Below are 22,379 nucleotides of genomic sequence, written 5' to 3' on the forward strand. Positions count from 1 at the left end.
CGCTGCTGCTGGCTGCTTGACGGCGCGGCACGGCTGCTGCTGCTTCTTCTTCTGGCGGACGGCCGGGCGCCGGTGTTGCTGCAGTGCTGCTGCTTCTCGCGGCTGCTGCTGCTTTTTGCCTTCTTCTGGTGGACGCCTAGACGGCCAGCTCTGCTGCTTCTTCTGGCGGCGGCCGGCGTTGCTGGAGGAGAAGAGGAAGAGGAGAAGAGGAAGAAGAGGAGAGGAAGAGGAAAGGAGAAAAAGAAAATCAGTAGAAACTAGAAAGAGAGAGGAATAGGACCATAGGGTTTCTATTTCTTACTTTCTTTTTTTAAAAAATTATTTAATATTAATAATTATTAATTAATATAATATAAATTATAGTATAATATTTTGATTTAAACGGAAATACCGAAAACCAAAATATGTAAAAATAATACACACGAAAATCGAACCGAAATAACGGAAAAAATAAAAAAATAAATCGAATACCGAATCGAAAATCGAAATATCGAAACCGAAATTCTGAAAAATTTCGGTTCGATTCGGTATTTCGATTTTCCGGTATTTAAGTCCACCCCTAAAAATAAGTGTGGTTTACTTTTTGTAAATGCTTATTAATATACTCTAATTGTTTTGTTTAAGGAGAATTCTATGAAAGATGAAGATTTAACATAAATTCATATTACCATCAACAATAAATGTGGTGCGATAGATGAGACTGTACATTTCTTAATTGAAGATTTTAAGCTCGAATAGTGGGTATATAAACATCTTTAATAGGAAGAACTTTTTTTCAATTGAATTATGCGATATAAATTCGAAATAATTAAACTCTAATAGAAGCGCCAAATATTCTATAGGAAAAAAAAAAGGAAGAGAGAGAGAGACACTCTAATTTAGAATTATGTACATTTTTTGGTAATTTTCGTTATCTTTTAACTATGCAGTTTTTGGAATATTTCTTTTATGTTTTAGAGTAAACATTAATAATTCTTGTTATCTCTAACTTTAAAAGTTTGTTAAATATATGTTGAATATTGCTTTTTTTTTTTACAAATTCAAAAGATCAATACTATTCAAGAATATATTTAAATGATTATTTTATATCTACTTCAAACATAATAAAATTTTATAGTATAAATTAAAAAGAAATTAAATGGTAATTTGATAAGACATTTATTTTACATGTGAGGAAGGTTTAAAAACTGGAGATGCTTTTCTTTGAAAACGAAACAAAAGTAAGGAAAAAATTAAAATTGCAAGAAAATAAATGTAACGACTAATATGAATTTTAATCATTATTCTTATATGAATCATTTTTAGTAGCTTTTATAAATAATTTATTAGTAGCTTTTATAAATAATTTAGTACTTATAAGTATAGGTGAAATGATTATCAGATTTAATAAAAGATTATTTTATTGCTAATAATAATAGAAAAGGAATATAAATAAATAATGATAATAAATTAAAAAAAAATCTAAGGGCATGTTGCTGCTGTTGTGGAAGTTAAGGTAGTCATTAATTGATGACATAATTTTTTTTTCATTTGAGAAATTGAAATTTGGGAAAGAAAAAAATGCTCAAAAGGTTTATATGTTTGGAAAGGTGCTGAGGTGTTTGATTTTCTCCATTAAAGTTACTGTATGTAACTTTGATAATAATTTGGATCTTTCTTTTATTTTATTGTTATAATTATTATAAGAATATAAAACAATTATATAAAATTTGAATTTGTATAAAATTAGAAAGAGAGAAAGACAAAAGAGACTTGACAAGTAATATACAATTGAATCGAATCGTATAAAACGAGAAAGAGAGAAATTAGACACAATTTAAAAATTGTATAAAAAAAGGAAAGAGAGAAAGGCAAAAGAAACTGAGCATGAGAGTATTTTTATTGTATAATTATAAGTTTATAGGACGAAAATATATGTACCTGCATGTGTATATACAATTTTCTCACGCTTTATACAAACAGAAACACAATTTATACATTTCACTTCTGTTTGTATAAGTGAGAAAGGCGAGGGTGGCGAGCGAGATTTGGGAGAGTGACGAGCGAGATCTGGAAGAGGGGAACAAAAATATATGTATTTATACAATTTTCTCTGTTTTATACAATTAGAAACAATTTTTATACACTTGTGTTTGTATAAAAAGTGAGGAAGCGAGCGAGAGATTGGAGGAGAGTGGTGAGCGAGATATTTGGGAGCGAGGCGCCTGACAATTTTTTGCAAACGTTTGCTATGGAGCACAATTAAATCAAACTCTAGCTACTCCATTTATTTTAGGTTATTAGTTTGCTATTATATACAATTTTCCCATAAAAATAAGGTAATATCTCTGTCAAAAGATAGAGTATACGGTGGAAAATATATTTTTGGAAAATATTTTTTAGAAAATAAATTGATTTTTGTAAGTAAACAAAAATTATTATTCCAAAATTATTTGTATTTAAATTAGATAAATAAAGAGGTAATAGCGTAAGACTTTTATTTCTAGAAAATATATTTTCGAAATATTTGACCTAGAAAAAAAAATTAAAAATATTTTGACCAATCGAAAATAAAAAAATTTAAAAAAATATTTGCCCAATCATAATATTATTTTACAGAAAAGTTAATATCTTAATAATACATATATTAGATAAAAGAATTAAAAAAATAAAGTTTCCTATTATTCATTTTAACAAGATTTTTTTTGCCAAATAAAACAGGTCAAGTCAATGATTGTACAAATCTACTAAATCATTAATTAATCCATTTGTTATTTTGCCAAATATGCCTTTTCAATTAATTAGATTTTAGATTTTCCACCTATAAATACTCATATTCCAAAATAATTTTTGCATATTAACTTTTTTTCCATACAAGCAAATGGCTAAACTCTCATCAATTTTGTGCTTTTCCCTCCTTCTTGTTTGTGTACTAGGTACATTTTATCAAATCTCACTTCTTTTTGTTTATTAATTTCATCTATATGTTTGAAATTTTACTAGATATATTGTTGTTGATAATGTGTGTTATGTTATGTTCTTGAACAGGTACTAGCGGAATTCCTGATGCGGCTAGCATAGGTGCACATGGGATAGTACGAGATGATCAATGCTTAACAGCTTTGGGTGTGTGCAGTGAAACAGTTTGTGACGAACAGTGTTGTGAAAACAAATGTATTAGTAGTTTCAAGACGAAAAATCCAAATGGCGGTTGTGAGACACTCCCTGGCTCAGCATTGAGAATTTGCAATTGTCACCATGATTGTTAGAACACACACACAAAAAAAAACTTTTGATTCAGTACTACATGTGATTTTTTTATGCATTCTTATTTGAAATTCGATTTAATGGAAAGAACTATACTTTAATTTATTTTGCTTTTTCAATATTATGGTTCCCTTTTGTTTTTTCTCTCGGTATATGTTTGGTATCTGTATCAATTATTTCGACATTTGGTATTCGTTTTAGAATTTCCATCAAATTTAGATCGTGCAATCGACAAAATTTTCTCTATATTGTTCGAATTTGAGACCTCTAGTAAAGAATGAACTTAAACAGTGTGTATAGTCCTCTAAAAATAAGTATCAATCAATTTTTTTTTCAAATCTAAAGCTTAAATTTGAGACCTTTGATTAAGGGTGAACGAGAAACAATATGTGTTGTCCTCTAAAAATAAGTATGGTTTATTTTTTGTAAATGCTTATTAATATACTCTAATTGTTTTGTTTAAGGAGAATTCTACGAAAGATGAAGATTTAATATATATTCATATTACCATTAACAAAAAATGTGGTGCGATAGATGAAACTGTACATTTCTTAATTGAAGATTTTAAGCTCGAATCGTGGGTATATAAATATCTTTAATAGGGAGAACTTTTCTCTAATTGAATCCTATACGATATATTATTCGAAATAATTGAACTCTAATAGAAGCGCCAAACATCGTATAGGAAAAAAAAAAGGAAGAGAGAGAGAGAAACTCTAATTTAGAATTATGTACATTTTTTGGTAATTTTCGTTATCTTTTTACTGTGCAGTTTTTAGAACCATTTTTTTTTTATGTTTTCGAGTAAACATTCTTTTAAAATAATTCTTGTTATCTCTAACTTTAAAAGTTTGTTAAATATATGATGAATAACAATATTGCTTATTCTTTTACAAATTCAAAAGATCAAAACTATTGAAGAATATATCTAAAGGATTATTTTATATCTACTTCAAACATAATAATTTTATAGTATAAATAAAAAAGAAACAAAAGCAAGGAAAAAAATTAAAATTGCAAGAAAATAAATGTAACGACTAATATGAATTTTAATCATTATTTTTATATGAATCATTTTTAGTAGCTTTTATAAATAATTTATGACTTATAAGAATAGATAAAATGATTTTCAGATTTAATAAAAGATTATTTTATTGCAAATAATAATAATAAAAGAAAATGAATAAATAATAATAATAAATTAAAAAAAATATATAAGGGCATGTTGTGGAAGTTTAGGTAGGCATTAATTGATGACATATTTTTTTTCATTTGAGAAATTGAAATTTGGGGGAAAAAAATGCTCAAAAGGTTTATACGTTTGGAAAGGTGCTGAGGTGTTTGATTTTCTCCATTAACGTTACTGTATGTAACTTGATAATAATTTGGATCTTTCTTTTATTTTATTGTAATAATTATTCAAGAAAAATCAATTGTTGGTACTATTATATTATTATTATATGAAATTAAATATTGATAATATTACATTATATGAAAATTATTAGGTTGTATTATTTGGAGAAATTGAAATTTTACCCTAGGCTTGAAAACGTAGAAAATATGATAATTGAAATCAAGATTTAGGAACTTGATCATAAGTTAATTTTTGGATCAAGGATAAACACATAGTAATATAAGTGTTGTGAGTTTTGAAATCTTATTGTGGTAATTTATTTGAATAGATTGCATTGATTTGGAAGTTCAACGAAAGGGGAAGACTCAAATTTTAGAGTGAATTCTTGATTGATCGAGGCAAGTGGATTTCTAAACCCTTGTTAAGTGTATGAAATTCATGTATTTTCCTTTTGGTATGTGTTTGGGAGTAATGGAACTTGGTGAAAGGTTTACTTGTCCATCTTGATTAATTCTAATGATGAAAAGGGATAATAAAAGGTAATGTAATATATTGTTTGTGTGTGATGGGTTAAGTATGGTACGAGTACCGGTGTTATAAAGACAGTTTATTACTATAGAACGTGGATTATAATCCGACAATGCAAAAACATATGAGCATTGGTTGATATATTATTGACTTGATTTATTATGTGTGATTCTGTTCTTTATTGAACCCGATGTTGCATCATCTCCTTTATTTGATGTAATATTGTGCACATACATTGACATGGTTTGGGTCTGAGTAAAGGTCTAACACGTTGAGATCATCCGTGTTGAGATCGAGTTATGATTATTTGGGCACGTAGAGATCGTCCATGTAATGAAGAAGTTATAATAATAATTTGGGCATATGGATATTGTCCGTGCGAAAATTATTTGATTTATGATAGTGTGTTGAGATTGTCCGCACAGACACGTGGAGATCGTCCGTGTCGGTATATGGACCCGTGAGTCCCCCATGGGTCATGAACTCTCGATGTATTTTCGAGGAGTATCATGTATATACGGTTGAGAGAATACTTGGTATTTTGAGACATATTATTTCATGGTGTCTTATTGTATTGCATCCCATGACATTCTTCTTTCTTTATGAATATGTATTTTATTGGTGGTTGGAAAATACTTGATATTTAGTTACCTGTATTTGATGAACCTGATCTTGTGTGTTGCTTATATTGTGAGTGCCTTTTTATTGAGGTTGTAGTTGATGTATATTGAGCTAGTTGATGAGAATATGAGATTGTTAGAATGTTGTTGAGATATGTACTTGTAAATGGTGAACTGTTAGATGAGCTGATTTTATGCAGGTTGTAGTTGTGGAGGTTCAGTTGGGGTGTAAGGAGTACCTGTATTTAATCCCCTTAGCTTGTGTTTAGAGGTTTACTTGATGAGTACCGTGTGGTTTGGTACTCACCTCTTGCTTCTACAATTTTTTTGTAGGTTATTACCCTGGACATTTGTGAAATTTTCTCTTCTCATTGTCAGAGACTTCTTATGGAGATTCGTGAGGTAGTTGCTTGTCATTTCGGCAGACCTTCTTACCTCTATTATTGATCTTATTCTACTCTAGAAACAATGTCATATGATACTCGTATTGATTCATTTGTAGTACTTTAGAGGTTGTACACGTGACAACCAGATTTTGGGGATATTTTTGAGTTTATTATAAAATTTCTACATTTTATTTAAATGGTTGAGTTTTAGACTGACTTGTCTTGGTGGGATAAGACGAGTGTCATCACGTCTATTTTGGATTGACAATTAAGAAAAAGGAATAAGCATCTTTTCTTTACCAAAAGTATTGAACGTGTCAAATTCAAGTTTGATGGTAGTTGCTCTATATAATTAATAATTTATTATAATAGAAACATGACAGAATAGTCTGGTGGACCTTCGTACTTGAATCGGATTGTATTATGGACTCTTCTACTTAGCTTTTTGTCATCTGGACTCCTAAACTTAATCAAAATGAAATTTTTAAATCCCTCTGACCATGTGTGTATCTCACTCTCCCTTACATAGATGACATGTTATATCCATGTCATATATATTAATGCCAAGCCATAATTTTTTTCATAATAATTTTTTAATTATTAGTAAAAATATTAAATAAAAGACAAATTTAAAAAAAATCTATTTTATTAAATAAAATAAAATTATTATTTTTGTACATTTTTCCTCCACCTTCCCTAACCCACCATCACTGTCAAAACTCCACCATCTCCATATCCTCATTTTTTTCTTCTTTGATTTTTTCACAATCCAGCAATCTGATAAAGTCATGAAACTACTTCACCCCCTGCTAATGCCATTTTAATTTATTATTGATATTTCTAATCCTCCCAATCACCATTTCACCACCAAGCGGGCGTCGTAAAACCCATTAGAATCCAATTGTAAAACCCAATATAGCATTTTCAATTTTTCGGCAGGGATAACAATACAAACTGATCGGAACAAGGTAGAGGATCTTGTCGATGGAGAGGAAATTGATGGAGCCATTACATCGTCTCCATTTTTGATTGCGACGTTCATTTTTACCGGCGTCACACCATTTTTACCGGCGAGATCAAAGTAACAACAACCTAAGTCATCTAACAACCACAATAATAACAACCAAACTTTTCATAATCCAATGCTAACTACTATTTCACACCCCAAATTGCTTACAAATACAAGAATAATTTTGACACCAAAAGTGGTCAAGTTACTCATTTGAGATATCAACAATTCTACTAATTTCTGATTTTTATTTGCTTATTATGTTCAAATTTTTTTGTCCAATTTCATTTTTTATTTAGGGTAAAAAAAACAAGAAAGAAGTTGAAAAGGAGCAAGGAAAGACAGAAAGATAGAAGTTCAGGTATGTGAGGGGAAAAAGAGGGAAAATGATGATTGAAGAGTAAAAAAATAGGGATGGGTGGGGGAAAGAAGAAAGAAGTGAAAGAAAAATAAAAATAAATAATAATAGGGTGTTGATAAGAAAGAAAAATAGATTGGGATCGGGGTGGCTGGAAAAAAGATAGTGTGTGGTGAAGAAGATGGAGATAGTGTGGGGAAAAAGATGGAGTTTTTTTCCTTTTTAAATTTATTTTTTTTAAAAAAATAATTTTAATAACTTAAAAGTAAAAGTTGAAATTTCAAATATCATGTTCACTTGTCTTTGCAGGCGTGTGACTACATTCTCTTGCCAGCTCATCTATATTAATGCCACATGAGGATGATTAATGATCAAAGGGGTTTAATATATTGTGTTATGTTGAGTATAAGGATTCAGATGACAAAAAGTTAAGTAGAAGAGTCCATAATATAATCCGATACAAGTACAAGAGTCCACCAAACTATTCTGCCTAGAAACACTAATAATATAAAATCACGAAGGACTTAATTTTATGAGATAATTCCAACAATTAATATAGTTTGATAATGGTTATGATGAAGACCAAAATAAATCTTATCAATAAAAATAAGGTAATATCACTATCAATACATGGAGCATACGGTGGAAAATGTTTTCTTGAAAAATATTTTCTAGAAAATAAATTGATTTTTGTAAGTAAATAAAAATTATTATTCTAAATTATTTTTATATAATTTAGATAAATAAAGAGGTAAGGGTGTAAGCTTTTTTTTTCTTTCTCTAGAGAATATATTATTAAAATATTTGACCTATAAAAAATATTTTAAAAATGTTTTGACCAATTGAAAATAATTTTTTTTTAAAAAAATATTTGACCAATCATAATGTTAATTAATTATTGAAACATAAAAGTTAATATCTTAATAAAACATATTAGATAAAAGAATAAAAAAAATAAAATTTCCTATTATTCATTTTAACAAGAACATTAATGTTCTTTTCCCAATAAAACAAGTCAAGCCAAGTCAAAAATTGTACAAATCTAGCAATCATTAATTAATCCATTTCATGTTTTGCAAAATATATCATTTCAATTAATTAAATTTTAGATTTTCTACACATTTTCTACCTATAAATATTCATATTCCAAAATAATTTTTGTCATATATATTTTTTTCATTACAAGCAAATGGCTAAACTCTCATCAACTTTGTGCTTTTTCCTCCTCCTTGTTTGTGCACTAGGTACATTTTATCAATTCTCACTTTTTTGGTTATTGATTTCATCTATCTCTGAAGTTTTACTAGATATGTTGTTATTGATAACGTGTATTATGTTATGTTCATGAACAGGTACTAGTGGAATTCGTGATACGGCTTGCATAGGTGCACATGTGATAGTACGAGATGATCAATGCTTAACAGCTTTGGGTGTATGCAGTGAAAAAGTTTGTGATGAACGGTGTTGTGAAAACAAATGTATTAGTAGTTTTAAGACGAAAAATCCAAATGGTGGTTGTGAGACACTCCCTGGCTCAGCATTGAGAATTTGCAATTGTCATCATGATTGTTAGAACACACACACACACAAAAAAAAAAACTTTTGATTCAATACTACATGTGATTTATTTATGCATTCTTAATTGGAATTCGATTTAATGGAAAGAATTATACCTGAATTTATCTTTCTTTTTCAGTATTATGGTTCCCTATTGTTTTTTTCTCTTTTGGTATATGTTCGATATCTATATTAAATATATATTATTTCAACATTTGGTATTCGTATTAGAATCCTGATTAAATTTAAATCACGCATTATATGATTTATTTCAAGTTAGTTATAGGCTTTCTTGTAAAGGGAGAGTCTCCGTAGTTTATGCTTTCTAGATGCTTTGTATTGAGAGGAGTCCTCTCATTAGGTACTTAGTATTTTGAATTCATCTTTAATTGTAAGGGGGAGAGTTGACCTTCCCTTTGAAAAGTTGACTCCGAACCATCTTAAGTCTGGAGGTTTGGTTTATGCCCCCTCCTTGTATTTTATTTTTTTTTGTTATTAATGATAAGGCCTGGGGGTGTCGCTCAGCCCCTACCCATCCAAGGGTTATTCAACTGGAAAAAAAAGAGTGATGTTATCGACAAGATTTTTCTCCATATTGTTCGAATTTGAGACCTCTAGTTAAGGATTGACTTGAAACAGTGTGTGTCATCCTCTAAAAATAAGTATTAACCGAATTTTCTCCAAATCCAAAACTTAAATTTGAGACCTTTGATTAAGGATGAACGTGAAGCAATGTGTGTTGTCCTCTAAAAATAAGTATGGTTTATTTTTTGTAAATGCTTATTAATATATTCTAATTGTTTCGTTTAAGGAGAATTCTATGAAAGATGAAGATCTAACATAAATTCATATTACCATCAAAAACAAATGTGGTGTGATGAATGAGATTGTTCATTTCTTAATTGAAGATTTTAAACTTGAATCGTAAATATATAAACATCTTTGATAGGGAGAACTTTCCTCCGACTGGATCTTATATAATGTAAATTCGAAATAATCAAACTAATAAGAGCGTCAAACATCATATAAAAAAAAGGGGTAGAGAGAGAAACTCTAATTTAGAGTTATGTACACTTTTTTGGTAATTTTCCTTATCTTTTACTGTGCAGTTTATTTATTTATTTATATAATGTGCAACTAATTATTTTGTGTTTGGTTATTTCTATTATATTTGATGCACTTTTGGATCTTGCAATTTTTAGACAATTTTTTTTTTGTGTTTTTGATTAAATATTCTTTTTAAATAATTCTTGTTATATCTAACCTTAAAAGTTTGCTAAATATATGATGAATAACAATATTGCTTATTTTTTTTTACAAATTCAAAAGATCAAAACTATTCAAGAATATATTTAAATGATTATTTTATATCTACTTCAAAAATAATAATTTTATTGTATAGATAAAAGAGAAATTAAATGGTAATTTGATAAGACATGATTTATTTTTCATGTGAGGAATGTTTAAAAAATGGAGATGCTTTTCTTTGAAAGAAACAAAAGTAAGGAAAAAAAATTAAAATTGCAAGAAAATAAAGAAAAAGGAATAAACATATTTTCTTTACCAAAACTATTGTTATCAAATCAAGAAAAATGTGTCAAAATTAAGTTTGATTGTAGTTGCTGTATATAATTTATAATTTATAATAATAGAAACATCAATAGTTATTTTTGTTATTTAAACTTATAGCTTATAAATTAAATAAAATCACCAATGACTTAATTTAATTAATTGAAGTTTTATTGTGTAAATTAACTAGTATACATAAGTTTATGAGATAATTCCAACAATGCATATAGTTTGATAATGGATATTATGAAAGACCAAAATAAATCTTATCAATAAAAATAAGGTAATATATCTATCAATATATAGAGCATACGGTGGAAGATGTTTTCTTGAAAAATATTTTTCAGAAAATAAATTAATTTTTGTAAGTAAACAAAAATTATTAATTTAAAATTATTTATATATTGTTTAGATAAATAAAGAGGTAAGAGCCTAAGTTTTTTTTTCTAGAGAATATTTATTTTTTTAAAAAAAAAATGACAAATCATAATGTCTATTAATTATTGTAACAGAAAGTTAGCATCTTAATAAAATATATACTCCTATTAGATAAAAGAACAAAAAAAATTAAAGTTTCCTTTTATTCATTTTAACAAGAACATTAATATTTTTTTCCCAATAAAACAGGTCAAGTCAAAGATTTTACAAATTTAGCGAATCATTATTAATTAATCCATTTGTTGTCTTACCAAATATGTCTTTTCAATTAATTAGAATTTATATATTTTACACACTTCCTACCTTTAAATATTCATATTCCAAAATAATATTTGCATATATTTTTTTTTTCATTACAAGCAAATGGGTAAACTCTCGTCAATTTGTTCTTTTTCCTCCTTGTTTGTGTACTAGGTACATTTTATCAAATCTCACTATTTCTTTTTGTTATTGATTTCATGTATTTGTGAAATTTTATTAAATCTGTTATTGTTGATAGCGTGTTTGTTATTTTCTTGAATAGATACTAGTGGAATTCGTGATACGGTTAGCATAGATGCACATATGATAGTACCAGATGATCAATGCTTGACACCTTTGGGTGTATGCCGTGAAAAACTTTGTAACGAATAGTGTCGTAAAAAGAATTGTATTAATAATTTCAAGACGAAAAATTCAAGTGGTGATTGCGAGACACTCCCTGGCTCAGCATTGAGAATTTGCAATTGTCATCATGATTGTTAGAATACACACACAAAAAAAAAATCAAAACTTTTGATTCAATACTACATGTGATTTATTTAAGCATTCTTAATTTGAAATTCGATTTAATGGAAAGAACTATACTTTAATTTATTTTGCTTTTTCAATATTATGGTTCCCTATTGTTTTTTTTTCTCTCGGTATATGTTTGGAATCTGTATTAAATATATATTATTTCGATATTTGGTATTCGTGTTAGAATTTCGATCAAATTTAGATCGCGCACTATATAACTTATTTCGAGAGTGATGTTATCGACAAAATTTTCTCCATATTGTTCAAAGTTGAGACCTCTAGTTAAGGATGAACTTAAAGCAGTGTGTATTGTCCTCTAAAAATAAGTATCAATCGAATTTTCTCCAAATTTAAAGCTTAAATTTGAGATCTTTGATGGAGGGTGAACATGAAGCAATATGTGTTTGTCTTTTAAAAATAAGTATGGTTTTTTTTGAAAATGCTTATTAATAAATTCAATTGTTTCTTTTAAGGAGAATCCTATGAAAGATGAAGATTTAACATAAATTTATATTACCATCAACAACAAATTTGGTACAGTGGATGAAATTGTACATTTCTTAGAAGGTTTAAACTTGAATCGTGGGTAATTAAAGATCTTCGATAGGGAGAACTTTCTTCAGAATAGACCCTATGCGATGTGAATTCGAAATAATCGAAATCTAATAGAAGCGTCAAACATGAGATAGAAAACAAAAATAAGGAGAGAGAGAGAAAAAAAAACTCTAATTTAGAATTGAGCAAATTTTATGTATAGCAAATATAAAATTAAGAATTTTGTGCATTGGCAAAGTTTTCAAAATTGCATTCCGTAGCATAATTGTAATTTGCTATGGATGTGTTTTTTTGTATAATTTATACATTTTAATTGTTTAAATTAAAAAGGGCTGTAATTTTGATTGGATGAAAAAGGAAAAAAATCCCAGCAATCAAGCGGATTCTATTTCAGTATAATTTCATTCCTTCGTCTCCTTCAACCAAAAGAATTCCATTGTAGTCCATTCAAAAATCGATCAAACTATTGAAACTGTCAGTTTATATGAATTGTATAAGTATATGAAGCTGTTGAATGCTTATACGAATCTGTCAATTATATAGATATATCTATTTAATGTTTTTTGGTGAATTGTATAAGTGTATGAAACCGTTGTATGTTTATACAATTTATCAGTTATGTACATATACCTAATAAATAAGTGGTCAATTTTAAACCCAAAGGGAGATGATAAAAGTATTTTAGAGCTAATAGATGGTTCAGAAAGGTATTTTGAAGCCAATAGGTGGACGGGGGATAGTTTTATACCATTTCTAATAATTCAAAGATATTTTAAACCCTTTTCTATTTAATAAATGAAAGATTTTTTCTGCACTTTAACTTGGATACATAAGTTCTTGATATATTTTCAACCATACATGTAATTTGATATTGGATATTCTGAAAAACCAAAATAAATCTTATCAATAATTGAAGGATAATGAAGGTAATATCTAATCAATACATAGAGGTTATGGCGAAAAATATTTTTCTCGAAAAATATTTTCTCAAAAATAAGTTGATTCTTGTAAGAAAACAAAAATTATTATTTGAAAATTATTTATATATAATTTAGGTAAATTAAGAGGTAAAGGTGTAACCCTCTTTTTTTTTTAAAGAGAATATATTTTCAAAATATTTGATTTGAAAAAATATTTGACCAATCATAATGTCTATTGATTATTGTAAGAGAAAAATTAATATCTTAATAATACATATTAGATAAAAGAATAAAAAAATCAAGTCTCACATAATTCATTTTAACAAGAACATTAATATTTTTTCACAATAAGATATGTCAAGTCAAAGAATATTGTACAAATCAAACAAATCAATAATTAATCCATTTATTGTTTTACTTAATATGTCTTTTCAATCAATTAGATTTTAGACTTTATACACATTTTCTACCTTTAAATATTCATATTCCAAAACATTTGTGTATATATTTTTTTTCATCTCAAGCAAATGGCTAAACTCTCATCAACTTTGTGTTTTTTGCTCCTTGTTTGTGTACTAGGTATATTTTTCAATTCTCATTTTTTATTTTTATTCTTTGTAGTCATCGTAAATCTTATTGCTAAATAATTTGTCGACATAATTTTTGGCTAATTAATCATTAGATATGATTTCTCATGAATTTTTTCTTATGTTTAGTTATAAAATATCTTATTTATTTATAAGTAAAATTTCACTAAATATGCTGTTATTAATAACGCGGGTTATGTTATTGTCTTGAACAGGTACGAATGGAATTCGTGATATTGCTAGCAATGTAATAGTACCAAATCGTAAATGCTTAAGTATTTTGGGTATTTGCGGTTCTAAAGTTTGTGACGAACATTGTTGTGAGAATAAATGTTTAAATAAATTCCAGTCACAAAATCCAAAAGGTGCTTGTGAGTTGTTCCCTGGCTCTGGATTGGTAATTTGTAATTGTTACCATGATTGTGGTAATTAGAACAAACACAAAAAAAAAAATGAATAGAACATTTTAATTCAATATTATATGTGATACAATTATTTTTACTTATTTAAAATTCGATTTCATGGGAAGAACTATAGCTTAATTTATCTTGCCTTTATCTTTTTCTCGTATTGTATGTTATTTTGGATATTTAATTCGGATATAAGCTTTATGAATGGAGAATTTCTAATATGAAATGTTTTTTTTTTTAATGTTATGCGTTAATTATATCTTATTTTGAAAATTTTTAAAATGATAATAATTTCAGATTTTGCAAAACTTGCAAATAGTTGTTCATTCATTCAATTAGTGGCGGAGCAAAAAAATTTGCTACTAGTGAGATTTTCAAACTCACGAACACTCTAAGTTTTGTGTCTTTACACTTTCAGGAAACTTGAACCACTAGACTTCATTATATTGTTGTGTTAAGGGTGTCCAACATATTTTATTTAGCAACTTTATTTATCATTTTACTTATATATACATTATAATTTTTCGACGAAGAGTGTCCAATTGAACACCTTGACATAAGGGTAGGTACGCCACTGTACCCAATACGTAGCAAATGATACATAAGTTATGTATATTGATTTAGGTTTGAAAATAGTATTATGGTTATGGATCGACAATAACATTTGTACCGAATACTATAAATTACATACAAACAAAATTGTAATATATTTGATAGAGGTGGAGTGATATATCTAAATGTTAAGAGAGAAGGTAAAAGGAGATTATATGATTAACTAGAATGGTAGAAATTTAAAAAAATAATTACGTTATCTTAAGTCATGTAATTATATAATTTTTCCTTTCGCGATATGAATCAAGATTAATCAGGTCATTAGAGTTCAAATACTAGATATTTGATTAAGTTAATGATCATATGTGTTAGACAAAAACCAAGATAAAACTTAAAACCAAAATTTCATATATTCTGATATTAGATACGTCTAATAATTTTCTATTATCTTGTTATGCCTCATTTTGTTTGCTTGAATTTTATATTATTATATTCATAATTTTTATCAACATTTGGACAATATTATCAATATGTATATTTAAACGAGTCCGAAGCCTAAATGGTGAAAAATGTTAACAAAAATTTTAAAATGGTACATAAAATTTCTTTTTAACCAAAACGGCAAAATCGCTCATGAAGTAGCGATTTTGTCCGCTAGAAGAAGTAAGATCGCTAGCAGCGATTTGTTAAATTTGATTTTTTTTTTAAAAAAAAAATTTAAACAAAATCGCTCCCAAAGGAGCGATTTTCAAAATGTATTTTTTTTTATTTTTTTAATATGTCGCTGCTGAGACAGCGACTTAAGTTTAATTATTTTTTTAAAATTAATTTTTGCTTCTTTTTTTTAAAAAAAGTTTAAATAAAATTTTTTTTAATTATCGCTGCCTTGGCAGCGATTTAATTTTAAAAAATAAATAAAAAATTTAATTAAAAACCGCTGCGATTTGATTGTTTTTTAAAAAAAATTGATTTACACTTTTTTTTTAAAAAAAAAGAAGCAAAAAATATTTTAATTTTTTTTTGAACTCAAGTCGCTGCCTCAGCAGCGACATAATAAAAATATTACAAAAAATATATATATATTTTGAAAATCGCTCCTTTGGGAGCGATTTTGTTTAAATTTTTTTTAAAACGTAAATAAATTTAACAAATAGCTGCTATAGCATCGATTTTACTTTTTTCGGTGGACAAAATCGCTACTTAGTGACCGATTTTACCGTTTTGGTTAAATTTTTTTTTCATACATCGTTTTAAAATTTTTATTAACATTTTTCACCCTTTAAGCTCCGAACTCATATTTAAACATTCATTACAATACGACTTGTTAACATTGTTATCAATTTTTAACGATTATCTTCTTTTAACAAAATATTTTATACTTTAGCACAAAACATTGAAAAAAATTGATTTATATCAATAAAACATTTTTTTAAAAATTGTTCTCGTCATACGTATGCTAACAAAATATATTATAATAGATATATTTGAGATAGAATATTATATATATATATATATAAAATAAGAACAATATCATATATTCAATATCTTCTCGCTGTATCAGAGTGATGTTGAAAATAATAAAAACAAAATCTTTTTTAACTTTTATTTTTTTATATCTCTTTTGGGCCTTTGTGCTTGGGTGTTCTGTAGCTCACAATTATATGTGTATTATTAATTTTTTTTACTATTATCTTCTTTGATAAAATATTTTTTACTCACCAACAAAACATTGAAAAAATTTAACTTGTATCTCCAAAATACCTTTTTTTTTTAAAAAAAAAAAAAACGTTCTCATCATACTAAACAGACATACTATGCTAACAAATACATAATAATAGATATATTTGGAGACTAAATTATATACAATAACATCATATCCAGTGTCTTCACGCAGTATCAAGAGATGTTGAAAAAAAATAAAAACAAAATTCCCATTTTATTTTAAGTAAATTATTCTGAATTGTTTGTAATTGAATACTATTATACTTTTATTAATATTGAGAAATATAACTATTGAAGTTCCAACTCTATTTTTGAAAAATGCAAATTAAATCACTACACTTGTTTATCATATAAGAGGCAAATTTAAAAGTCAAAGTTTATAAATAAAGAGATTAGAGTGTCATTATTTCTTTTTACTTTCAATTTTTGAAAACTCTTAAATTATCAGTATATATAACTTACGTCCTAGATAAACAATTTGTGAAACACACCTAAATAATCCAATATTTTAACCTTAGGCAAAAAAATGTCTAGTTGCTCATCCACTTTATTCATGTTGCTCCTCCTTGTTGTTGCATCAGGTACTTTAGACCTATAATTTCTCTCGAATCGATCTATAAATAGTCGTTCAATTTTAACCAACGTTCGATATAATTTATGATTTTTCTTTTAGGTACAATGGTGCTATCAAAAGACACATGTATGACTTATTTAGGTCCATGTGCAGACACAGATCCATGTGATGCTAATTGTTGTAGAGAAAAATGTTTGGAACAATTCAAAGACAAAAAGCCAAATCCATTTTGTGAGGAATCAATTGCTGGAGATCCTCGTTACTGCAATTGTTATCACACTTGTCCTTAATTAATTAAATAATTTATCTAAGGTTAATGTTGTTTATGTTTTAGAAATATAAACACTTCAATTGTTATTATTGGTTTGAACCAAATGTTATATTTAACAATATATCATTTGCTTTTTATTTTCTCCTTTTTATATCAAGATAGTGTCGAAAAGAAAAAATCAAATGGAGTCGGATGAATGTCGTTTTAAAAAAATGAATTCTAAAATTCAGTGGCAGACGTAGGGTTTTAAGGTTATAGATGCTGTGAAAGCAGCGGAATAAAAAAAACATTACAAAGACATGTTAATTAATAGTGAGATTCAAATTCGGGCTCAACAACACTACAAGAACTTTAAGCACTCACTCAAGAGCAGTGACAGAGTCAGAAATTTAAATAAAGGGGTTTCAAATCTAAAGAAATAGACACACGAATTAGTCGAAGGGGTCTACTATTTCTATCTAAAATAATTAGTTTAACCATGTACATATTATATAATTTTTCACCAAGGGGGTTCAGACGAACCCCGTAAATTATAAGGAGGTGGCTCCGCCACTGCCCAAGAGCAATTGACTCTTTATTAGACGCTCTATGTTAACTTTATATAAATACTTCTTAATTTCTAGATATACGTATATTTCGAGCACTTGACCGACTCTGTATGGATCTGTCCCTACCTTCAATGTATGAAACAGAATTAAATCAAATTTTAATGTAGACATCAAACAAGAGGCGAAATATTCAATATTGCATAAGATGGCCATAAGTTTTATTTTTGCATTTTAACCCCTTTCAGTAAAATTCTAAGAAGTATAGGGATGAGAAAGTCAAATTAGATCTAAGTATAAGAGTAGATAGTATAATTGTGTCAAATAAAATTAAATCTTTGACTAAACTAAATTAATAAGAAAATCACATTCTTGTCTAATTAAGTCAAACTTCAGAGATTATGTACTCTATATAATGTTTATATTACTAGATGAACAAATTACAACATACTTTAATTATTCAATTTATTAGAAGAATGAGTAATTCATCAACCACTTTGTGCATTTTGTTCCTCCTTGTTATTGCATCAGGTATGCTATATGTATCCTTTAATATATATTTTTTACGTCGGTTTAATTTTTAACATCGTAGAATAGCAATTTAATTCATATAAGTGCTTGATATATTAATCGTAAGATGACTATAAGATTAATTGAATATTTCTGTAAATCTTGTACCTATACATATATCATAAAAATAAGTGAGACGATCACTTTTCAGATCTGATATGGGTTTCACCCACCATTTGAAAAGTAATAGAAAATAGCCACACTTTATGCAACAAATAAAAGTCGAATTAAAATAATCCTACTCAAAACACCAAAGAACTTATAAAGATTTGCAATTTATGATTTGAACCCCGTAAATAATTCCTTGATTCTAAACCTCATTAACCATCTATTTTATAAAATCTATACAATCGAAATATATCAATAATGTATATTCAATTATGTTGATAAACCAGATGATCGAATAATATATTTATGTAAGTATCTCGTTTTAATATATATTTTATTTTCTTAATAGGTTTGGTGGTGCTAGCAAGAAAAGATGGTGTAATAACAAATAAGATGTGTATGACTAATTTGGGCCTCTGTGGTACTGGAACTTGTGACTCACAATGTTGTCAACAAAAATGTGTAGAGTTATTTCAGTCTAAAAATCCAGTTGCAATTTGTCAATTAGTGCCTGGATTTTATTTATGTAATTGTTATCATGATTGTGATTAATTAAATTAAGATTAATTAATGTTCATGTTTTAGGAATTATATGAAATGTGATAACTCACATAATTGTGATTAATTAAATTAAGATTAATTAATGTTCATGTTTTAGGAATTATATGAAATGTGATAACTCACATAATTATTATATCATTTATATTTTGTTGAAACTCATATTGTTGGCCTGAATTTTATATAAATATTCACTATTTCTAGTTTTACACTAACATTTGACAATATTATATATATATATATATATATATATATATATATATATATATATATATATATATATATATATATATATATATATATATATAAAATGTAAATATTCATTAAAATTCAATCTTTTACACATTATTTCAGTCTTCAATAAAATGCTTCTCACTCACTCGTAAAATACTGAAAATTGTTTCCAAAATGTTGTTTTAAACTTTTTTGTTACTTATATACATTAATTTATAGAATATTTTTTTGAAAAATCATTCTTGTCACGCTAGATAGTTATATTGTAACAACCTGTTTAGTCGTTTTGAGCAGCAGATTTTATTTCTGGAAAAACAGGCTGAGGCGACGGACCCAACGACGGACCGTCGCAGGGTCTCGTTTCAAAACACTTAGAAAAACTGAAAATTGGGTACTGAAAATCGACTCTCTGAACTTCGTAACGAAATGGCAGGATGGACCGTCACAGGTGTGACGGACCGTCACAGACCCTGGGTGGAAACTTGGGTCTCTGAACTTTGCGACGACCTGCAGGACGGACCGTCGTAGGCACGACGGCCCGTCACAGGTTGCGCAATCCCAGTCCGGGTCGGATTTCTTTGCACGTTTTAAGGGACGTTTTGGACTATTCCTACTTTAATTATAAAGTTAGAGGGTTAAGGTTAATAAGTCTAATTACTTGGGGGTTAAAATAGGTAACCTTAAATTAATTAGTGGGTCATTATTACCATCTTTCATTCTTAATTATATATTAATTAGGGTAAAAGAAAGAGGGTTGAATAAAGAAAATTAGAAAGAACAAAGAGAGGGAAAGAGAAACGAATTGAGAGAGGATCGAACGAGAAGAAGGAACAAAAGCCTTGGGAATTTCTTGCTTAATCACTAATCTTCGGTGGAGGTAGGTTATGGTTTTCATGCTATTCGTAGTAAACTCTTAATAGCGAATGATATGTGTTAGTAGTATTGTGAATCTTCTATATGCTTAATGGTATGCTTGCATGAATGATGTGATTATGTAATTATGAATAAATAAGCATGATGAAGCTATTTAATCCCAAATCTTGAAAAGAAACCCTAATCTACTTTGTTAATGATGATGCCTTGGTATAAAAGAAGGCTTGATGAATGAAAGTAGTGAGATTAGGGGATCGGGTGCCACGTTCCGGTACCAGGATAGTATATGGATCGGGTGCCACGTTCTGGTACCAGGATAGAATATGGATCGGGTGCCACGTTCCGGTACCAGGATAGAATATGGATCGGGTGCCACGTTCCGGTACCAGGATAGTATATAAGGATCGGAGTGTCACGTTCCGACACCAGGATAGAATATGGATCGGGTGCCACGTTCCGGTACCAGGATAGTAATGAGGATCGAAGTGTCACGTTCCGACACCAGGATAGTATATTGAGGAGCGGAGTATCACGTACCGACACGAGGGGAATAAAGATAATGAATCTTGAAATATGTTAATATATTCAATCTAATGAACTGAATTCCCAAATGAGTATGATGAGGAGGTGTGAGTCCTCATTGATGTGCTTGGTGTTGTAACCAAGGGTTATGGTAACTGTAAATGCTGCATGTTAAGGATATTAGTCGATTTTATGATATTGCTTAATATAGACTGTTTTCTATTTTGAGTTGGCCGATGATATCTACTCAGTACCCGTGTTTGTACTGACCCCCTACTTTTATGTTTTCTTCTTTGTTATTTGTGGAGTGCAGCAAACGTGCTGTCGTCTTCAACTCAACAGTAATTCTAGCCAGTCTTCGTCACACCGGATCTTCAGGGTGAGCTAATGCTTCTAGCTTGGACTGGATCTTCTTCTTCAAGTCTTGATGCCTTGAACTTCCGGCATGGACTAGCTTCTTATGTATTTTTAGCTTTTAGAATACTCTTAGTTTAGTAATTTAATTATAGATGTTCTTGTGATGATGACTTCCAGATTTTGGGGGTAATAATAGTTATTGATTTTATTAATGAGTTTAAGTCTTCCGCATTACTTTATGTTGATATTACATTGAAATGTTAAGGTTTAGATTGGTTGGTTCGCTCACATAGGAGGGTAAGTGTGGGTGCCAGTCGCGGCCCGGATTTGGGTCGTGACAAACTTGGTATCAGAGCATTAGGTTCGTTGGTCTCATCACACAAGAACGAGTCTAGTAGAGTCTTAAGGAATGGTAGGGGGACACCTTTACTTTTCTTTGAGAGGCTATAAGACTTTAGGAAAATTCCATTCTTTCTTTCTTTCTTTCGTGCTAATACTTGAATCCAATTGGTATCTAGGTGATACAAATTGGTATCTGACCATCTTCACTCTCTTTCGTAGATGGTTAGAACTAGAGCAACGACTACGCCAACACCAACACCAGCACCAGCAGGACAAGGTGCGTCTGAGCCAGCCACTGGGGCTGTGGCTCGAGGAAGAGCAGCGGCAAGAGGCCGTGGTAGAGGTCGTGGGAGGACGTCCTCTAGGGGAAGAGGACGAACACCTAGCCCATCTGATACTAGGGCAGTGACTCCTCCACCGACTGAGGAAGTATTAAGAGAAGGGGAGGATGGGGAGAATGAACAAGTGCAGAATGAGGAAATGCCACCCCAACCTACCCCAGAGATGATCAATCAGGTTCTGGCTTATCTTAGCGGGTTATCTGATCAGGGCCAGACACCCCCAGTGTTTTCTGCACCAACACCTCAGGCTCCGGAGGTACAACATGCGGCTACTATGGCTCCCCGCATGGATGTTCCATTGGAAATAAGCACATTTCCTCGTCTGACTACAGGTCCTGTAATGACAAATGATGAGCATGAACTTTTCAGTAAGTTATTGAAATTGAAACCTCCAATCTTCAAGGGTGCTGAATCGGAGGATGCTTATGATTTTCTGGTTGACTGTCACGAGCTACTACACAAGATGGGTATAGTAGAACGGTTTGGTGTTGAGTTC

At 29.0% G+C, this 22,379-nt stretch overlaps 1 protein-coding gene and 1 long non-coding RNA gene across 2 annotated transcripts in view; one reads left to right on the forward strand and one right to left on the reverse strand.

The window, feature by feature from the left end:
- Positions 1-21,811, reverse strand: part of LOC543938 (UDP-glucose:protein transglucosylase-like protein SlUPTG1) — a 93,321-nt gene extending 71,510 nt beyond the window's left edge. The window contains exon 1 of the mRNA XM_069297545.1: positions 21,796-21,811. The gene's annotated coding sequence lies outside the window, so the exon portion shown is untranslated. The remainder of the gene's footprint in view (positions 1-21,795) is intronic.
- LOC138348388 (uncharacterized) lies at positions 18,421-19,254 on the forward strand. Its single transcript, XR_011220990.1, has 2 exons — positions 18,421-18,509; positions 19,006-19,254. It is a non-coding gene; the product is annotated as an uncharacterized lncRNA (long non-coding RNA).
- Positions 21,812-22,379: the final 568 nt, after the last annotated feature.

The sequence above is a fragment of the Solanum lycopersicum genome, chromosome 5, assembly GCF_036512215.1.
Source record: "Solanum lycopersicum chromosome 5, SLM_r2.1".
NCBI lineage: Eukaryota > Viridiplantae > Streptophyta > Magnoliopsida > Solanales > Solanaceae > Solanum > Solanum lycopersicum.